Source organism: Acinonyx jubatus, chromosome B2 (genome assembly GCF_027475565.1).
Source record: "Acinonyx jubatus isolate Ajub_Pintada_27869175 chromosome B2, VMU_Ajub_asm_v1.0, whole genome shotgun sequence".
Lineage (NCBI taxonomy): Eukaryota > Metazoa > Chordata > Mammalia > Carnivora > Felidae > Acinonyx > Acinonyx jubatus.
In genome coordinates this window covers 25,191,008-25,211,477 of record NC_069385.1, presented here as the reverse complement: position 1 = coordinate 25,211,477, position 20,470 = coordinate 25,191,008, and the positions used below count along the sequence as shown (strand labels likewise).

The window sequence follows — 20,470 nt, the reverse complement described above, 5'->3', positions numbered from 1 at the left end:
AGGTGGCTTTTCTCTTATCTATGTCTGGATATATTTATAAAAAATATTCAGAAAGTAAACAAAAAATGAGGAGGAAATGTAACAAGGATAAGGGAATATATTTTAAAAGATTAAAGCAAATATAAAGAGCCAATAAAATTTCAATTCTTCTGAACACATGACTTCTGGAAAGTGCTAGAGTTAATACTACACTCCAATTGGAAAGGCATTCTTGTACCATTCCTAGCTGCAGAACTTTATCTACAGACAATGGTGGCTATTGAATCATATCTCCCATGTATTAGACTTTAACAGTTATCTTCTATTCTTTAATTTTGTCTAATTTGTGTTGTACTCCCAAGTTGCTGTCTCTGTTGCTTTGCAAAGATCTTGCATACTGACAGAGCCATTTTTTATATAACCACTTTTTATATAACAAAAGATCCAACAATGCAATTTGTAAATGGAACATCATATTTGGCTTCACAGAAGCTGATAGAATACGAAGAATTTATAAAGTAGCAAACAAAACTACACTGTAGAATCTCATTTACAATAGGCAGCTGGGATACTATTTGTTATCACTCAGTTAATGATTTGATCAATATAATTTAGTAATCAAGTATTATCAATATAAGAGGGCAAGAACTTTATATTTTTAAAAGTGAGTGTAAAAGATAACTTGCATTACTTGAACTGTGAAAAAATACACATATGAATGCCACACTTGCATAAACATTGAAGTTCCTTGAACTCACTGAAAATCACTAATATAATGAAAATTAATTCTGTGGAATATTTTAGCTTGGCCATGGGGGATATTGTATTGCAGAACATACATCTTTCAACCAATAACTTCTGGCTAAGATAGATATGCTATCTATTGTAATTCCAAAAATGTGTCCATATAGAATACCATTTTTGAGTTTAATAAGTACTGAAAATTACATGTTACTTATCCAAGGGTTTACTATCCTTGTTTTCACATACACATATTTAATTTTCCCATAAAATCTTTATGATTAAACCAATCAGATTAACTGAAAAGATTTTCATATAACCATTCAAAGCCATACAAATATTAAATATTGCCTTCCTCCTTTCTTCACTACTATCCAAGATTTATGCTCACAGAGCTTCTTTGCCAGTCAGTGGTAATCTACATAAATCAAAATCTTCCCACAATATTTAACCCTTGGGTCACCTTTATATCTAATTGTGGGCCTTCCTACAACCTTGTGCACCCATCTATACACAGTGGCACCTTACTATTTTCCGCCAATAAGTTGAGCTACATTATATATATATATATATATATATACACATATATATGTATATATACATATATATACACATATATATGTATATATACATATATATACACATATATATCACATATATATGTGATATATATACACATATATATCACATATATATGTGATATATATACATATATACATATATATGTGATATATATGTATATATATATATATACATGTGTGTATATATATATATGTATATATATACACTATATTTCCAGAAGTCATTTTTTTAAAACAGTTTCTAGATTTCTGTTCTTCGGATGATGCTAACTTCAAGACTGTATTTTATGCAAAAAGACTCCCTATTTGGTATTATGAATCACATAAATACTTCAACAAAATTTGTGCCTGAGAAGTCAACATAAAATCTGTAATATTAAGATGAACTGATTTCATGAAATGTAAACTGATCATGATTTAGTGAAGTTTTTATGAAGTATTATATGTGCTTTTCATTTTTTAAAATGAATATTTTCCCGTCTCAATAGCAAGACCATAGAATGTTTTAAATTGACTCGATCTATTTATAATAAATCACTTTAATTTCCAGATGTTAGAGGGAAGAAACAATTGCAAAGTGTGTTACTAAAGTACATGATCTGATACTACCACTGTCTTTGTCAAAGTGGAGCATTTATTCTCTCATCATAAGATAAAAGGTTATGCTAATCATTCTTTGTATATTCCCTACTGGTTCTACATTTAGCAAGACTGTGAGTGGATAAATGTCAGCCCAAACTTTTACCCACCCTTTGACTGTTGGTAAATAAAGTGAGCAGAAAATTTTTATTTTGGTTCTCAGATTTTATTTCAAGTCTCTGAATCTATTAGTAAAAATTTTTTTTTCAGATATGTGGACATTGCTTAATATTGTTTTTTATATTAAGACTATGCTTCGTGGTTCTTTAAAATGTTAACTCATGTTATTCAAATGTTAATAAAGATATTTTGACCTTTCTATGGGCTATTCATAAAGATATGCCTGTGGTAGGATGGAAACCCTTCACAATTTATTTTTACTTCCTTATCTTCTTGGTTATCATACTTGGATAATCTCCTCTGAAATAAGTATCAGCATTTAGAGGTAACATAAATGTACAGTAATCCTTTAAGCCACACTTAGCTAACAGATTGCACTTTTTACAAGCCAATTTGTGTGTATTCATTGATAACATACTTCACTTGCAAACATAATTGTTCACTGAGATTTGCCAGCTCTAAAATATATGTGTATGTTTTTAAGCTGAATGTAATAAATGGATTTCATAGATATATGAAAATAAAATAAAATAAATTGTGATCTGCAAGAGAGCTTTATCTAGCATATATTTCAACCATTCAAGTTTCAATTTGTTTTAAATTTTTTATATGCACGTTCCAATATCACATGTAATGTTAGAAGCTATGATTAGAAACAAGCCTGGGGGACTAGATGAATCATGGGGTTGCTAATAGGATATTAAGTCTTTTACATCCACAAAGTCATTTGGTTGAAATCTAGCCAGCATTAATAAGGTACCATATTATGATTTGCCAAATGAAATGACTGTGTTACGAGATCCAGTTCTATCGAATACAGGGCTACAGAGTACTTTATACTGGCCAATGCCATCACTGTGAGATTAAAGGTAGTTCATTATATAATCTGCTCATGACCATTCATAATTGCTCTGTGAAAGATCAATAAAGGTCCTTAATTAGTATCTAATGTGAGATAGTTTTATGTGATATAAATATCAGTTTAGAAGGAATTAGACATTTAAATATCCAATATCATAAGAATAGTTTTGAAGACACGCGTTTTCTTTAAATGTACTAACTGTAATATGATAACATAGAGTTAAAGTTCAAAATATAGTAAATAAAATAGCACTAAGAGAGCAGTGAAATTACTGATCAAGTTACATATCTCTTTAAGAGACTTTATAGATCTGGGGCGCCTGGGTGGCTCAGTCGGTTGAGCGTCCAACATCGGCTCAGGTCATGATCTCACGGTTTGTGAGTTCAAGGCCCGCGACGGTCTCTGTGCTGACAGCTCAGAGCCTGGAGCTTGCTTCGGATTCTGTGTCTCCTCCTCTCTCTGCCCCTCCCCTGCTCATGCTCTTTCTGTCTCTCAATAATAAACAAACGTTAAAAAGTAATAATAAAAAGAGATTTTATAGATGTTAAATATAAAAAGTGACAAAACAGGGTCCTCTCTGAGGCTCAGTGGGTTTAGCATCGGACTCTTGATCTCGATTCAGGTCATGATCCCACGGTTTGTGAGTTCAAGCCCCTCGTCAGTATAGAGCCTGCTTAGGATTTTCTCTCTGCCTCTTTCTCTGCCCCGCCCACTTCTCTCTCTCTCTCTCTCTCAAAAAATAAATAAACTATTTTTTTAAGTGACTAAATAATATTCACTAGCCTTATGACACAAAGGAAGTATACTAGGGTAACAATTGAAGCTGTTTGTAGAAGTTTATGACTAAAATTTAAACATTTGACTTAATATTTGTGCCATATAATTATAGTAAAAATTATTATTTTGATTTTATTTCAGTTTTTATGTGTCTTTTCCATTCATCCAATCTTATATCTTATAATGTGAGACTTGTTTTAATTTTTTTTTATGTTTATTTATTTTTGAAAAAGAGAGAGAGGGCATGAGCAGAGGAGAGGCAGAAAGAGACAAAGACACAGAATTTGTAGCAGGCTCCAGGCTCTGCGCTGACAGCACAGAGCCTGACGTGGGGCTCAAACTCATGAGCTGTGAGATCATGTCCTGAGCCAAAGTCGAAAGCTTAACTGACTGAGCCACCCAGGAGCCCCGAGAGTTGTTTTAGCATACTCCTGGCATGAAGTATAAAACACATTGAAAGATAAGCACTTTTTAATGTACTTCTGGGCATTAGGAACATGAATGGTTCTCTGATTCATTAATTTGCTAGTAATTCACTTCTGATGAAGAAATTTGCCAGTGGCTGTGATCTAGGCTTATAACCAAAGTAATATGATGTATTTCCATGAGCCATACATGAAAATTACCTTCATTAGCTCATAGTGGTTGTTTTCAAACTTGTTCTACATCCCGGAATTCCTAGGAAATGTTGAACCTCCCTATGGCAATAGTTGCTCAATAGGAAATCATTCTCAAAAGGCAATGGCAATGTGGCACATGTCATAATCTCAGAATTTGGGGTGGGATTTCCTCATGTATCATTTCACCTTAGAATATCACTATTTCTCGATCTCTGATGCTTCTAATTAGGAGGATTCTTGAAGTCATAGGTCCATATGTCTGTGAAATTCCTACTCATATGACTTTGACATTTTTTTTCATTCAGAAAAAAAAAATGTTAGTCTCCTTACGTTTCAATACCATGCTATCAATTTGGGGCACAAAGATTAATGTAATATAAATGATACCTTTATAGAGCAGAAAAACATTGCCTAGAAATGAGTAATTAATGTTATGTTTGGGAGATGGTAGCCTAAAGATCTGTGGGTTGAGTAATGCCTTTTAGAGGATTTGAATCTTAAGCTGAATTTTGAATAATGAGTGACTTAACCAGACAAAACCAGGTTAATAGATATTCCAAAAAAATGAGGAGAAATGGGGAAAAGCTCCAAAAAATGAGAGATTATGACAATTCAGCAAACCACAACTAATTCCATGCATCTGTAATTCCTAATGAATTGATTGACTGTTAGAATATAAGACTAGAAGGATTAGCTGGGCCAAGAGCATACTTACCCACCCAAATTTGAACATAGTAGGTCTAGAAGAGGGTTCAGAATTTATGTGATTCGGATGCAGCTAGGAATTGAAGCACGGTTTGAAACTTGGAATTTACGGACCACTCCTACGAGTTAGAGAAATACAATACATTATATTAACTTTGAGAATGTGATGAAATAAACAAGGCATAATTCTTGCATTTAAGAGCCTCTAATGGAAACCCATTCAAATAAGATGTAAGAAAGCATATACAATTACTGGGGGAAGAGGAAGGAGTGGAACCTAATTTACTCTGTAGTGGAGGTCACAGTAGTTTCCTGAGAGGTGACAAATGATATGAGCCTAGAGGAGAAGCAGAAGTAAAAACAGGCAGAAGTGAGAGGTAGGATTTGGAGTCATTGCAAGTAGAAGAAGCAGTTAAAGAAAAGTTACGCAGACATCTTGTGGAGGAGATAGCACGTATTTATCTTCTCTGGCCGTGTAACAAACTACTACCACTTAGTGACTTAAAACAACATTTTTGTTTTTTTGTCAATCACACAGTTTCCCTGGGCAAGGGTTCTAGGGAGAGTGTAGCTGGGATGTCTGCTCAGGGTCTTACCAGGCTTGAGTGTTAAGTCTAGACTGGGCTGTATTTCTTTCTGGAGCTTGGGGTTCTCTTCCAAACACATGTGGTTACTGGCAGATTCTAGTCCTTGCAGTCATGGTACCGAGTTCCCTGTTTTTACTGACTGTCACCTGGGGTGCTTCCTTGAGATGTGGCCCTCACACAGGTCTTCTATAACAACATACAGCTTACTTCTTCAAAGCCCGCTGGAGAATCTCTTGCTCTAGGTTTGATTATGAGAATAGATATCCCATCATGTTTGTAATATAATTAACCAAATGAAGAGAATGGTATCTCATCACCTTTGTCATATATTTTTTTTTTTTTTTTTTGGCTACAAACAAGTGACAGACTCTGCCCACACTCAAGGGGAGGGAATTAAACAAGGATGCAACTCGTTGGAGTTCATTTTAGATTCCTGCCTACCACAGAGCATCAAGGGATATTTAGGAACGTAGCCACAGGTTTGACAAACACACTCTTGAATCTGAAGGAAAAGCCCTTTAAATGGAGGCCGATGTAAAATAAAAGAGAGTAAGATATATTCCAGAACATTTTGATGCATAACAAAAGGAGTTTATGCTATATTATTATAATATTTAGTCACAAAATATAATCCATAGAATTTATTGGCTTTCTGATTAGGAAGCTAAGCTTAGTCTCTTCCCTACTCCTATGCAAGAACAATGACTGGTTATTTGGGTTTTTTTTCTTAGTAACTACAGTCTACAGATATATTGTAAATGTTCTGTTTCTGCTGAATACTCAATCCATTAAAGATAGATAACATTACTCATTAATTAAATATGGATGTTCCATACCATGCTAAGCACTGTACTTAATCTAAGCTTATAATATTGACATTTTTCATATAGATGTACTATTAGCATTTACATTTGCTGAGGGAATATGGAAAACATTTTCATGTTGTTTGCAGCAAAATCATTAGTGCAATGCAATGTAGATCAAAGGGGAGTGTTCAACAAAATGAATGTAAATAATTCAAGATGAATTTAGTAAGGAAGAATGCCACTTTTCTTGTGGTAGTTTTCCAACAATGTCCCAATGAAGAATAGAATTATATTAATATTAATTAATAGAAAAATTAATAGAAAAATATTCAAACAACAGGATAAGATTTTATTAAATAAGAATTAACATTTGAACAGTGCACAAAACTTGAGATGAAAACCTGGCATTTACTAAGTGAAAATGGAGGAAAAGTTTAAAATCAATAATTCCCATTGTGTTCCAAAGTTTTCCCGTTTAATTTCATATATATATATATGAAATTTCTAGTTTCTAGACTAATAGATTTTTCTCAAAAATAACAATTATTCATCTGTCCACTACAGTTTCATTGAAGAATTTGCCTGGAATCATTGAAAAATTAGAGAATCTAGATTCTTTGATCCTATACATTAACTCCCAGCAAATGTTCTCAATATTATATTCTATATTGTAAATATTATATATTTTCCTATAAACACCACACTCACTCATGGCTTTCTAACACCCTGCTAATTTGAACATGGATCACTAAGGTTAGTCATGTTAAGTTCCTCTCCCCACTTTCTTAAAACCTCTTAATTCTTCTTCTAAAATATTGGAAGTGGATAGAAGTACCAAATCCAAAACAAAACAAAACAAAACAAATAAAAAATAACAAATAAAAACCTCCCAGTCTACTGTGGTATAGCACACGCTTTATTTCATTAATCCTTACAACTTTCCCATACTATAGATACTTTTATTTATTGATCAAAAGCCTAAAACACAAAATCTGCTCTTTTGTATATTGCAAAACAGGAACTTCAGTCTAGGTTCATTTGACTCAAGACTGTATGCTAAGTGGTCCCAAATTCTATTCTTTGGCTGAATGATAGCTTTGAATGAATTATGACTGCCAAGACATTGATACCTCAGTACCAGGGCTGGGTAGGCATTGTCTGTGGTCTCTGAAGCCCTTGAACTGGTCACTATTGGGCTGATTCCAAAGGTGTGGCAGGCATATGATCATTTTCTGTGTAAAGCACTACATTAAAAGTTTGCCAAGTGTTGTTCCCAACCCACCATTGTAAGTTGCATAAACAAGACATTGGATATTATGAAATTTAGATTCCAGTAAGGAAAGACATATTCTTTTAAGAAGTAAACAAAATTCGGGGTGCCTGGGTGGCTCGGTCGGTTGAGCATCCGACTTCGGCTCAGGTCATGATCTCACTGTCTGTGAGTTTGAGCCCCGCGTCGGGCTCTGTGCTGACAGCTCAGAGCCTGGAGCCTGTTTCAGTCTCCCTCTCTCTCTGCCCCTCCCCTGTTCATGCTCTGTCTCTCCCTGTCTCAAAAATAAATAAACGTTAAAAAAAAAAGAAGTAAACAAAATTACATCAGAAATGTACAAAAAAGTACATTGAAATGCAAGTTAAATATTCTTAAACGTTAAGAAGAAAATACAGCAAAGTAATGTGATAGGTAGTGTGAATATGCCCCCGTCTGCTATATACAGACTGGTCCATGAAGGCTACTTTAAGAAGGTGATGTTTGAACTGATAATAGAGCAACATGAAAGAGCCAGTTATTTGGAAATCTGGGAGAAGAATGTGCGTACCCAAGATAATAGCAAAAGGGAAGAAGATAAGTAAGCATGGAACTGTGTGAAATTCAGGTATTTTATTTTATAAAGTGAAGTAAGACAATATATCCTAAAAATGTCCTTAAAGCTGAAATTAGATGTTTAACCCATGAGAAGCAAATGGGCCCTTATTATTATTCATTAAGTAATGCATAATTTTGATGTTTATTCCAGTCTGCTGTGAGATATTCAAGCATTCTATTCTTCAACATGGACTTGAATACTCAATTTGTCTCCATGGTGTATTTTATAATGGCTAAAGGTGATCAATAGCTCTTGGATAGGTGTGAAATTTATTTATTCAAATTAATTTATTCACAACAATGAATGATCTTGATATCAGTTCAAATTATAACTACTATATTTTATTGTTTTGGCCAGTTGTATTACTAACTAAGCTGTTGTATTACTTACTAAGCTCTCCATACTATATGGTACCAATACTGGTATTTTTGAAGGGTTCATCCTAGTTTTGTTAATATTTCTGGTTCTATGCACTTGAACTCTTGTAGCCAGAAATTATTTAGCAGAGGTAGTCTAGGGGTACCAAACTAAGTATGAGAAGTTAGGTTAGATTTGAATTCCAGATAAACAAAGAATCATTGTTTAGTATCAGCACTTCCCAAATACTGCATTGGACACACTTACACTGAAAAATTTGCTGACTATTAATTGTGCCTTTATAGAAACAGAAATGAAATGATGGCAATGGAAACGTCCATTATGGTATATGGAGACCTGCACGGGAAATGGAATTTGGGGATTCATGGCCTGTTATACTTACACTTGAAGAAGATGTTGTTACGGGAAAAGTATAGCTGCTACAAAAGACATGACCAATTATGATTTTCCCATTATTAAATTTAAATTCTGTCTATTTGGATCAGAATTAAAGTTTAAATTAAGTTGCTTTTTTTCTGATATTCATATCACTTCCCTGAATGTGGGATTAGATTAAAATGATCATAACATATATAAGAATTCAGTGAAGTAGAAAGAGGAAATACACAAGACATTTATTTAACTTTGGTCATGATAATTTCCTACCTGAATGTATAGCAAGCCATATGTATTAAGTTACTAGGGCTATCATAACAAAGTACCACAAACTGAATGGCTTAAACAACATTTTTTGTGTCGCAGTTCTGGAGGCTGGATGTTTAAGTGGGCAGCGTTGACTCCTTCTGAGTTCTGTGAGGGAGAATCTCTCTCCTAGTTTCTGGTGCCTTGTTGGCGATCTTTGGCATTTTATGGTTTGCAGAAGCATCACCTCAATATCTACCTTCATCTTTTCATGGGGTAGGTGTGTCTGTGTCTTTGTCCAAATTGCTTCTTTTTATAAAGGCACCAGTCATATTGGATACCTACCCTACTTGAGTGTGACCTCATCTTGATCAATTACATCTGCCAATTACCTTTTTCCAAATAAGGTCACATTCTGAGGTCCTGAGGCTTATGGCTGCAATATATGAATTTGGGGTTGGGAGCCACACAATCCAACCCATAACAACACTACAGAAAGTTATAGAAATAAAAAATTCCAAAAAGCTAGGACCCTGGCTTTATACTTGGTTCTTTATCATCTGCACTATCTTTGGCAAATCTCTTAATTTTCCTGTGTCAATTATATAATCTGCAAAATGGAGCTAATAACTTCAGTCTTGTTTACTTCAAAGGGATGTTGTGATAATCACGGGAACTTGTGATATATTTATAAGAATTATCAAGTAAAATATAAATCAGTCCCCTCGAGTAACTTTAGAGCCAATAATCTACAAATCAAAATGCAACTAGATGAAAATAGCATTCTTTGTTTTTATTGTCTGAAACTGGAACATAAAAAATAACTGTGAATCATTCTTGACTTCTCCATCATATCAATCCAGTGACCAGAGGGAACTAAATATTATGAGTCCATTCTCTTTACTCTGTCAGGCTAGCCATCGGCTTTTACTGTTAAAATGATCTCTTAACAGGCTTTCCAATCTCCATTCCTTGTCTTATTTATGTATTTGTCCTCATTCCTTTTTTTACCAATATCATTTTATTAAAAAACAAGATGTGAACCTGGTATTAGCAGTGCAAAGCACAATAGAGAAGGGTCATTGTTTTTCATGTGTTATGAACTATTGGTGGGCACAGATAACAAAATAGAAAACTTCTGGAATACTTTTTAATTGATTATCTTATGTTTTTATATTCTGATTTTAAACAATGAATCAAGATATGAGAAGAATAAAAGGAAAATTAGAAGTCAATCTCATTTGTGAATAAGATGCAAAATTAAAAATAAAATGGCAGATCAATCCACTAGATTAATTTCCCATGCCAAGAATAATTTACTCTAAGAATGCAATGATGTTTTAAAATTGAAAAAAAATATACTTGTTTCATTACATTAACTGTTTAAAAGAAAATTACTTGATTGTATTGAGCATACAAAAAATGTGATCAAATTCATTCTTCATTTCCTTTTTTAAAAATGCTATAGTGACCTAGATGTACAGTGGAAATGTTTTTATATAAAATGCATGTACCTGATATCATCAGCAAACATTGTCTCTTATTCACTAATTTTTATAATTCAGACTCACAGAGTATTGTAATTGCAAGAGTATTACAATAAACATTCAAGGATGCTTCTAGATTCTCCATGTTTGAAATTTTTCCACATTAGTTTCTCCTCTTTCTTCTTTCAACCATTTGGGAGACTTTTCATAGATATGACACTAACTCATTTCTAAGTACTTTATATGTTGCCTAAAATGAGAACATTCTTCCACATGACCATAGTACACTGGTCAGGCTCAGAAAATTTAACACTAACAAAAAAGCATTATCTACCATATAGTCTATATTTAATTTCCTCATTTATCTCAGTGTCTTCAATAGACATTTCCCCCACTCTTGGATCACATTGCATATCATTGTTTTGCCAAGTTAGTCTCTTTTCACATAGAACAATTTTCCACTTTTGTTTTTGTTTTGTTTTTTGATGACATACTTTTGAGGAAACCAGACTAGTTATTTTGGGTCATGTTTATCAATTTGGATTAGTTACTATCTCATACACAGATTCAGGTTAAGGGTTTTTGTTTTTGTAATTTGTTTTAATGTTTATTTTAAATTTTTTTTAATGTTTATTTATTTTTTGAGACAGAGAGAGACAGAGCCTGAACAGGGGAGGGGCAAAGAGAGAGGGAGACACAGAATCTGAAACGGGCTCCAGGCTCTGAGCTGTCAGCACAGAGCCCGACGCGGGGCTCGAACTCACAGACCGTGAAATCATGACCTGAGCCGAAATCGGATGCTTAACTGACCAAGCCATCCAGGCGCCCCTTAATGTTTATTTTAAAGAAAAGGAACACACAAGCTGTGGAGGGGCAGAGAAAGAGGGAGAGACAAAATCCCAAGCAGGCTCTGAGCTTTCAGTACAGAGCCCACTATGTGGCTCAAACCTATGAACCATGAGATCATGACCTGAGCTGAGGTCAGATGATCAACCACCTGAGCCACCCAGGTGCTCCAGGTTAATTTTTTGTTAATAAGGATACTACTTAGGTGATGTTGCCTGTTGCATTGTCATACTTGGAGACACAAAATGTCACTTTATCTCAATGTGGCATTACTTTTGATTAGAGTATGAGCTTTCTATTGCTATGTAACAAATCACCACAAGTTTAGAAGCTTACTTAACACAACACAAATGTATTATCTCACAGTTTCCAAGGGTCATAAGTTGAGCACGTTTTAGCTAGGTTCTCTGCTCAAGACCTCATAAGTTGAAATCAAGATGTCAGCCATCTGCATCTGGAGGCTCCATTAGGGAAAGAGCTACTTCTAAGTTCCCTCACCCTGTTGGCAAAATCCATCTTCTTTCAGCCATATGACTGTGGACTCTATTTCCTTGCTAACTATTATGGAAGGGTCACTCTCAGCAACTCAAGGCTGCCTGCCCACGAGTTTGGAGCCCTCCGTGGGTAATTCACAAAGGGCAGTTAGTTGCCTCACTTACATACACAGGAACATATTTCTGTGTCTCCTCCATCAACAACCAGCTGGAGAAAACGCTTAAAACACTTCATTAGGTCAGACCTACCCAGGATAATTTCCCTTCTGCCATATAACATAAGATAATCAGGGGAGTGATAGTTTATGATATGCACAGATTTTGTGCACAAAAAGGGAAGGGATTTCATAGGGCATTCACACCAGACAGTGGATAGCTTGGGACCATCTTAGAATACTGCCTGCCACAGTTATATTTTGCACTGTTTCAAAAAAAAGTTGGCATTGAAATTAATCTTTGAATGGTAAGGAATTTACATATAAAATTATCAGAACCTTATCTTTTTTTGTGTGCTGCTCTTTGATACATTTTTTTACTTCTATGGGAAGTAATTTCTTTAAGCTTTCCACCTTCACTGTAGTTAATTTTGATAAACTTTTCCTAGAAAATCACACATTTTATCTAGGCTTTAAAATTTGTGTGACATTTTGAAAAACTGTTCTTTATAATTTGTATTATTATTTTGTTTTAACAGCCTTAGTTATTTTTGATTTTGCATATTTATGTTCAGGGTTTTTTTAGTTGTTACTTGATTTTTTTCAAAGAAGATTAATTTTATTTACTAATTAACTGTATTTTTTTCCTATTTTTTAGTCTCTTAAATTGTGAATTTTAACCCTATTATTTCCTTCCTATTGCTTACTTTGGGCTTACTTTATATTTGTTTTCTCACTGATATGGGAATTTGATTCACTTAGTATTATTCCTTCACATTCATTGATACAGGTATTTAAAACTCTGAATTCTCCTCTGAACACTGTTTTAGATGTATTCCACAGTAGCATATAGATATTGATGGGTAGTATTTTCATTATTTTTAGAAATGTTGTGATTTGGGGTGGTAGGTTTATATTCGCCCTTCCCCAAGGCATGTTCAATAACTACTTTTTTGTGTTCATTAATATTTTTAGCACACAGCAACTGTTTAAAAGCCAATAAGGATCCTTTCTTTCCTTCCTTTCTCTCTCTCTCCTTCTCCTTCTGCCTTCCTCCTTCATTTCTTCCTTCCTCTTTCTTTCTTTCTGAGTAATTAAATCCAAAAACCATTATTTAATGACAAGCAACGTAACAGGTACACCTGGGATGGGAACAGAAGGCATAATAGTGACTTTGGTGTAGGGAGGATGGGCCTGAGTGGGGAAAGAAGGGTAGCCATGCAAGACAGTGACAGCAGGCTGCTGGAGCAGCATACTGAAGCCTCACTGGGGTGAGGACGATATCCAGCAACAAAAGAGCAATTATACTTAGGGTGGTTGATCCAATAAGTAAAGATAATAAGTATTATGGTGACCATGTTTCTTATCATCCAAGAAGGGGTTTTACATATATGGAAAGGAAGAAAACTGGAATGAAATCTGTGGTATTAGATGGCAGTTAGAAGTATCAGGGTGAACTCAAGGTTTTCAACGTAGTAGATAGATAAATAATTAATGCTGATGTCATGTTATGCCTTCACTATCTAAGGTCTTAACTAGTTTCTTTAGAATTTACTTTCAAGAAGCTTACAGTCCAGACTGGATTTTAGACATGCACATTAAGTTCAAAGAATGAGATATAAAGAGTGTCTGGGCGGCTCAATCGAGTATTGGACTCTTGACCTCAGCTAGGGTCTTGATCTCAGTGTTGTGAGTTCAAGCCTTGCATTGGGCTTCGCAGTGGACATGAAGCCTACTTAAAAAAAAAATGAGGGGCGCCTCGGTGGCGCAGTCGGTTAAGCGTCCGACTTCAGCCAGGTCACGATCTCGGTCCGTGAGTTCGAGCCCCGCATCAGGCTCTGGGCTGATGGCTCGGAGCCTGGAGCCTGTTTCCGATTCTGTGTCTCCCTCTCTCTCTGCCCCTCCCCCGTTCATGCTCTGTCTCTCTCTGTCCCCAAAAAAATAAATAAACGTTGAAAAAAAAATGAGATGTAAATTAAGAACTGTCATAAAAGGTAGACATAAAACACTAGAATGTCAGAGGATGAGGACAGTATTTTGGAGAATGTGTTTTCTGACCTGAGAATGTAAAGCCTATGAAAGCAATATAAAGCATATTTGAAAACATGGTTATGGAGCCAGATTCAGAATTTAATTTCTGACTCTATATCAATAGGATGTAAGATTTCAGGCCAGGGGCACAAGGACTCAGGTTCAAATCTATAAAATGTAGATAATAATAAAAGTAGGGTTGCTTGGAGGCTTAAGTGAGTTAACACATTGGAAGTTCCCAGAGAAGTGCCTCATATGTAGTAAAATATCATACAATATTATCACTTAAGATAACTTGTTTCAGAAATATTGAGCTGGGAGGAAATGACCTGATACACAAGAGAGGCATAAGCCACATTAAGATGGGGCAAAAATAAGCAGGTTGGAGAAGTATTTTCTCTTTTCTGAAGTCCATGGTCTGAGGTGGAGATGTATTAGAAACAGGTTATAGAAGGCTTTGGTTGGTCAGAATGAAGGCCATGGCTTCACATGGCTTCTTTGCTTCTCCACTCCCCCTCCCCCGGTTTCAAAAAAAGATTATTGCTAATACTTTCTCTGTATTCTTTAAAGTTCCTATTGATCATAGTAAATAAGTACCATATACTTCTTAGTGTTATCTTTGTCTTTAAAATGAACATTTCACTTTTTAAAAATGCATTTAAAATTATATGCATGTGAGCATCTGGTATTATTATTAGCGTAACTGTATGGTCTTATACTTTTATATATTGTCTGGATAAACATAATTGGGTTACCTGTGTATTTCTTGCTTTTTATTCCTGAGATGAACTTGTGTATTCCAAAAATATATCTTATTATAGTCATTTTACAAGTTGTTTTAGTCTTTATCTGTATTCACATACAAGTTAGAATGGCTTACCTTTTTTCTTATTATTTCTATCATGTTTTAAAATCAATACCAGGGGCATGTGGGTGGCTCAGTCGGTTAAGCATCTGACTCTTGATTTTGGCTCAGGTCATGATCTCACAATTCGTAAGACTGAGCTCTGCATTAGGCTCTGCGCTGACAGCACAGAGACTGCTTAGGATTTTCTGTCTCTCTGTCCCTCCCCTGTTTTCGATCTCTCTCTCTCTCAAATAAATAATCTTAAAAAATGTTTTAAATAAATAAGTAAAATCAAGACCACATTTACCTTATAGAATGAGTTGAAGATCATGCCATATTTCTGGTTTAAGACATTTTCTACAAATAGTTTCTTATTGATATTAACATTTTTACATAATTCATTCACAATTCTTATCATAGTTACCTCATTGATCGGTCAATTTTGGTAATTGCCACTGTTTAATAAAATTATTCCACTTATGAGTTCAGAAGTATTCACATACACACACATTGTATTTATTTACATTGATTATCTTCTGTCTTTTTTAAAAATGTCTGCTTGAATTAATGAAATTTGCAGAAGTTTTTAATGAGTCCTGAAAGTAGGGAAACTGTTAGCTTTTGATTTGTTTTGTGTTACCAATTGAATTTTTTATTAACTTGAGATTTTTGCTCTAACTTTTATTATTTCCTACTTTATTCTTTTTCTTCCCTTGCCAAAGATTTTCCTTTGGTGGAAACAAAATTCATGTTTACTTTGTTAATTTTTTCTTTTTCTTTTTTCTTTTACAAGTATTTAAGTGAATTAAGTATTTTGTTCACATTCCAAAGCTTTCCATAAAGTATATTTTGGGAATTTAAGAAATATGTTAAGGATGTTTGCATTTTTTTTTTCTGGAACCTATTGGGATTTTTTTGTATGTGCATGTGGGAGAGTGTGTTTTCCAATTTTCTAAGTTTGGTTACTTAAAAATTATTTCTATCCTTGTTATAACATGGCCTGAAAATACATATATATCATTAAACTTGAACATATTAATGATTCCTTTCTTTCATACACTTAAAACAAGGATGTTTTTCCTATTGCTATAAATCTAAGAAAATATTATTTTTAATATCATGCTATTAATGCTTTATTCTTCATTCTCATTAACATGTGAAAGGGATGTACTAAGGTTTTCTTCCAAAACTTTTTTTTTCCCCCTCTTCTGGGAATCTTACTTTTTCTTTGGTATATTTTATTACTGTATTTCTAGTGACAATCTATAAACAGACAAGATTCCTGATACCTAGTAAAAGCAATTAGAATAAAAACAACAATAACAATATGGTAGCAATGACAGCCGCAGTGGGAATTCTATCATTGGCAGGATGTGGGGGGTGTGGTATGGTGTGGGACACAAGGAAAATGCATGAGGCAGGTAAAGAACTCGTGGGCTGCCAGAGTGGTACCTGAGATTTGACTTCTGACCCTAAAGTCAGTCTTGGCATGTGTAGGTTAGCATTTCTCATGGGAGTTCGTCATGCAGCCAAAAAGCTAAAAATGGTTTGCTGTTTATTATCTATACAGTGATGGGCATGCATTTATGTATATATCTTTTATTATTTTTTCTTTCATTATTTTTATATGGCAAATGTCATGTGTCTTCGTTACAGAAAACAAATAACAAGAAAACGTAAACCACTGTTAGTAATAATATTGAGAAAATAAAATACCAAGCCACTTAGGGTATATTTCAGTTGTTTCTTTTCCATGCATGTCAAACATACATTGATTTGATGGAAAACAATATGAATCTAAATTTTAACCTCCTTTTGTAACAGCCTATAATACATAATGAAATCTCTCTTGTGTCACTAAATGGTCTTATATTACATTGTATAAATTGCTTCAGAGTGACCCCCTAAGGCAGAGGCTGTCTAGGTGCTCATGATCCCAATTCCGCTCCCTGGATACATAGGAAACTTTATTTCCCAGCATAAATAGGTGTCTGACTAATTTTAAAATGCTACATATGCCATTAGGATCATTTTGAATAGTCAAAACTAGCAGTGACAATTCAGCTAATGTCAAGGCCAATGATGTAACCAGACTGAAAAAAAATCCATTTGTGTACTGTTTGATAATGAATCATCCTGATTTGTCATTGTTATTAATTAAACATAGAAATGGACAGACAGAGAAACAATGTGGCCTGCAAACAAGCATTTCTTTTAGTGCAGACCTTTCTGGGGTGTTGGGGATTTAGACCGGTTTACCCAGTATCGTCAACATTGTACTGAATCAGGAGAGTATTTTTGTACTTGTGTTCAGTTGTTTCTGAACTTCCTCATTCAAGCCTCATCATTTTAACAATTGATAGTACAGAAATACCAATGTGAAAAAAATCTCTTGCATGGAGATGTCCACGTGAATAGATCTAGTGAAAAATAAGCCGATATACAAGTCCAGAGGATTCAATAACATGAAAACAAAAGAGAGAAAAAGAAAAACAAGACAGAAAAAAAAACCCCTAAATAACCACTGAATTCTTAGGAAAAATATGAATCCACGCATATGATACACTTTTTCCTTCGACTGAAAAGTCAGAGAGCTGGCAAGTTAGCACTTCTGTGTGTGCCTTAGAGAAGTGACCTTAATAACCTTTCCTTTTCTTTCCTCCTGCTGCACTCGTATTTGGTTTCCTAGCTATGATTTTTTTTTTTTTTTTCAGTTGGCATTCCATGCAAACCAATGTTGTTACTTTTGGTCATGATTTTATATTTTAACCTTATTTTCTCCTTGACATTTACCTTCCCATCCATGATCTGTTTTTCCCTAGCAGCAGAACCTTCTTCTCCTTCTGTGTCACATAATAATAAGATCAAAAGGGTAGACACGGGATGCTCAGAGTCTGGTCTCCTCCGCTGTAGTTCAGTCTCCAAGGTTAAATCTATTATTATTTCACGTTTACCTTCTTCTGAGTTGTGCCTGTGGAACAAGTAATAAATGTCTTCTCAACTCTTATATTTTCCTTTTGCCTCCCCCCTTCCACTTTCCTACACCTTTAATGACCAGGAAAACAAATACTATTTTGACGGCAGATCCCTAGTCATATATACAGACTCGGTTTTGTATACAACAATTAATCTTGAATTAGCCAGTTCTGAAAAACAGTTAATAGAGAAAATCACATACTTTTTAAAAATGATATAGTTAGACCTTTTGTTTTACAGCACTCCCCTTCTCTTGCTATGAGCAAATACTTATTATAAATGTCAGAGAAAGAAAATGTCCTGAAAGATTCTTCTCCTTTTCAGTTTGAATGTTACAGCTGTACTTCTGAGGAAGACTGTGGGAATATTTTATATTCAGATTAAAACATGAATTTTATTTCACCTGAAATTCTCCTGGAACCTCATGTGTTTCACCTTGGAGAAATATTTATAGGCAGATAATACAGCTATTATTAACTTATTCTAACAAATGTACCTTGCTTCCCTCAGAATTAGCTGTTTATAGTTTAGAGTATATCTGGCCAAGAGATATTCAAAGTTCTAACTTCCTCTTAACTAACTAGAACACTGTGTGGGCAGCTATGTTACTCAGCAGAATTACCCATCCATGAGGATGAGTAATACCTCCTAACATTTTCCAAGTCCTATGTACACACGAATTGCCTTAAAATTCTCTTAGCTATTTTTTAAGGAAATGGGAAGAATGTGAAAACATGAAGAATATTTAGAACAAGTGTTAATCCCAAACAGTTTAAAAATAATAACCAACTACATGGGGATTTCAATCTGGGAAAGATATAATGGTTAAGGAATTTAAACATCTCAAGGTCCCTTTTTTACATTTCAACAATAGTAGCCGAGGACTGATCTGAGATGATTCCAGAGCTGATAGAGGTGGTTGGGAGGGCACATTTTCTATTTTGGTTTTTCATAGAATCAAGGACTTTCTTCTTTTTACATAATATGCTCAAGACTTATTTGTGTTATAATTTGACACATTTATGGATTCAGTAGTGAAGCCTCATGGTTAGGGTTGATACACAAAGTTTTAGGAGATGAGATTTTACAATGTAATGGAAAATTACTAAGGTAAAGAGCAATTTGATTTCCTCTTTCTTTGAGGTACTTTTCAGAATGTATTGGCTGCTTCTGAACAAAATACTGTATCTTTTGTGCATGTTAGATTGCCTTCCTGGCCCCATTCTTCAACTATTCCTGCAACATGCCCTTACTATGGCCTCATAATGAGTGAAGTGTATTTCCTAATCTTGCTTGACTTTGGAATTGGTTATGTGACTCGTTGTAACAAACAGGAAGAGTCAGGAGTGACTGCATACCATTTCCAAATCAAGAGATTTATCATGCCTTGTTGTTTCTTTTTATCTGTTTTCACTTCTGTCATCATCATGAGAAGAACCTGTACCAGTTAATCTATTAGTCAAAAGTGGACATGAGACACACGAAGCACAGCCCCCCAGTGTTACTCATTGCTCTGTAGGAAGACACACGTCAGTTCTAGCCACTGCATGTGAAACAGATCCACCCGGTGGTCCCTGCTTAAATCAGCTGAGCCTCATAAAGTTGTGTATGTTGTGAGAGTCAGTGATTGTCGTTTTAGAAAACCAGAATTTGATTCAACACTGTTAATGGGTATAATGACATGCAATAAACAGCACATACTTACAGTCCCCGTTTGGATGAGTTTTGACATATGTGTATACCCACAAAACCACCATCACAAAATTGCTATCACAAGATGATGAACATAGCAATCTCTCCTGAAATGCCAAAATTTGCTCACACTACTTTGTTTATTTGTCCTTCCCACAGCTCATTGCCCACCTCACCCAAAGGCAGCCGCAGATCTGCTTTTCATTCCCACAGTGATGTTTTCTAGAATTTTATCTAAATGAAATCATGTAGCAGATACACTTTTTTTTTTTTTTTGGTCTTCTTTTTGTCAGCAAATGTTCTTTGAGAATCCTTGGTGCAGTAGCATATATCAATAGTTTATTGCTTTTTATTTCTGAGTAGTTTTCTATCGTGTGGATATTCCACAACAGTCCTACCCATTAACCTTTCAATCGTTGTTCGTGTTGTTTCCACTTTGGGGGCTACTAAAAATAAAGCTGCTATGAACATTCAAGTGCAACACTTTGAATAAACACACGATTTCCTTTCTCTGGAGCAAATGCCTAGGAGCGGAATGACTGGGACATATGGTAAGTGTATATTTAACTTATTAAAAAACTGCCAGACTGTTTTCCAAAATGGTTGTAGGATTTTACATTCCCGACAGCAGTGTAGGACAGTTCCAGGCAATCCATCCCCT

The 20,470-nt window shown here is 34.7% G+C and overlaps 1 long non-coding RNA gene across 2 annotated transcripts in view; it reads right to left on the bottom strand.

Annotated features, from left to right (window-relative positions):
- LOC113598656 (uncharacterized) overlaps nucleotides 1-20,470 on the bottom strand; it is a 173,322-nt gene that overhangs the window by 4,927 nt on the left and 147,925 nt on the right. For both annotated transcript variants that reach the window (XR_008298303.1, XR_008298304.1), the window contains one exon: nucleotides 5,035-5,143. This is a non-coding gene — a long non-coding RNA (uncharacterized LOC113598656). The remainder of the gene's footprint in view (nucleotides 1-5,034; nucleotides 5,144-20,470) is intronic.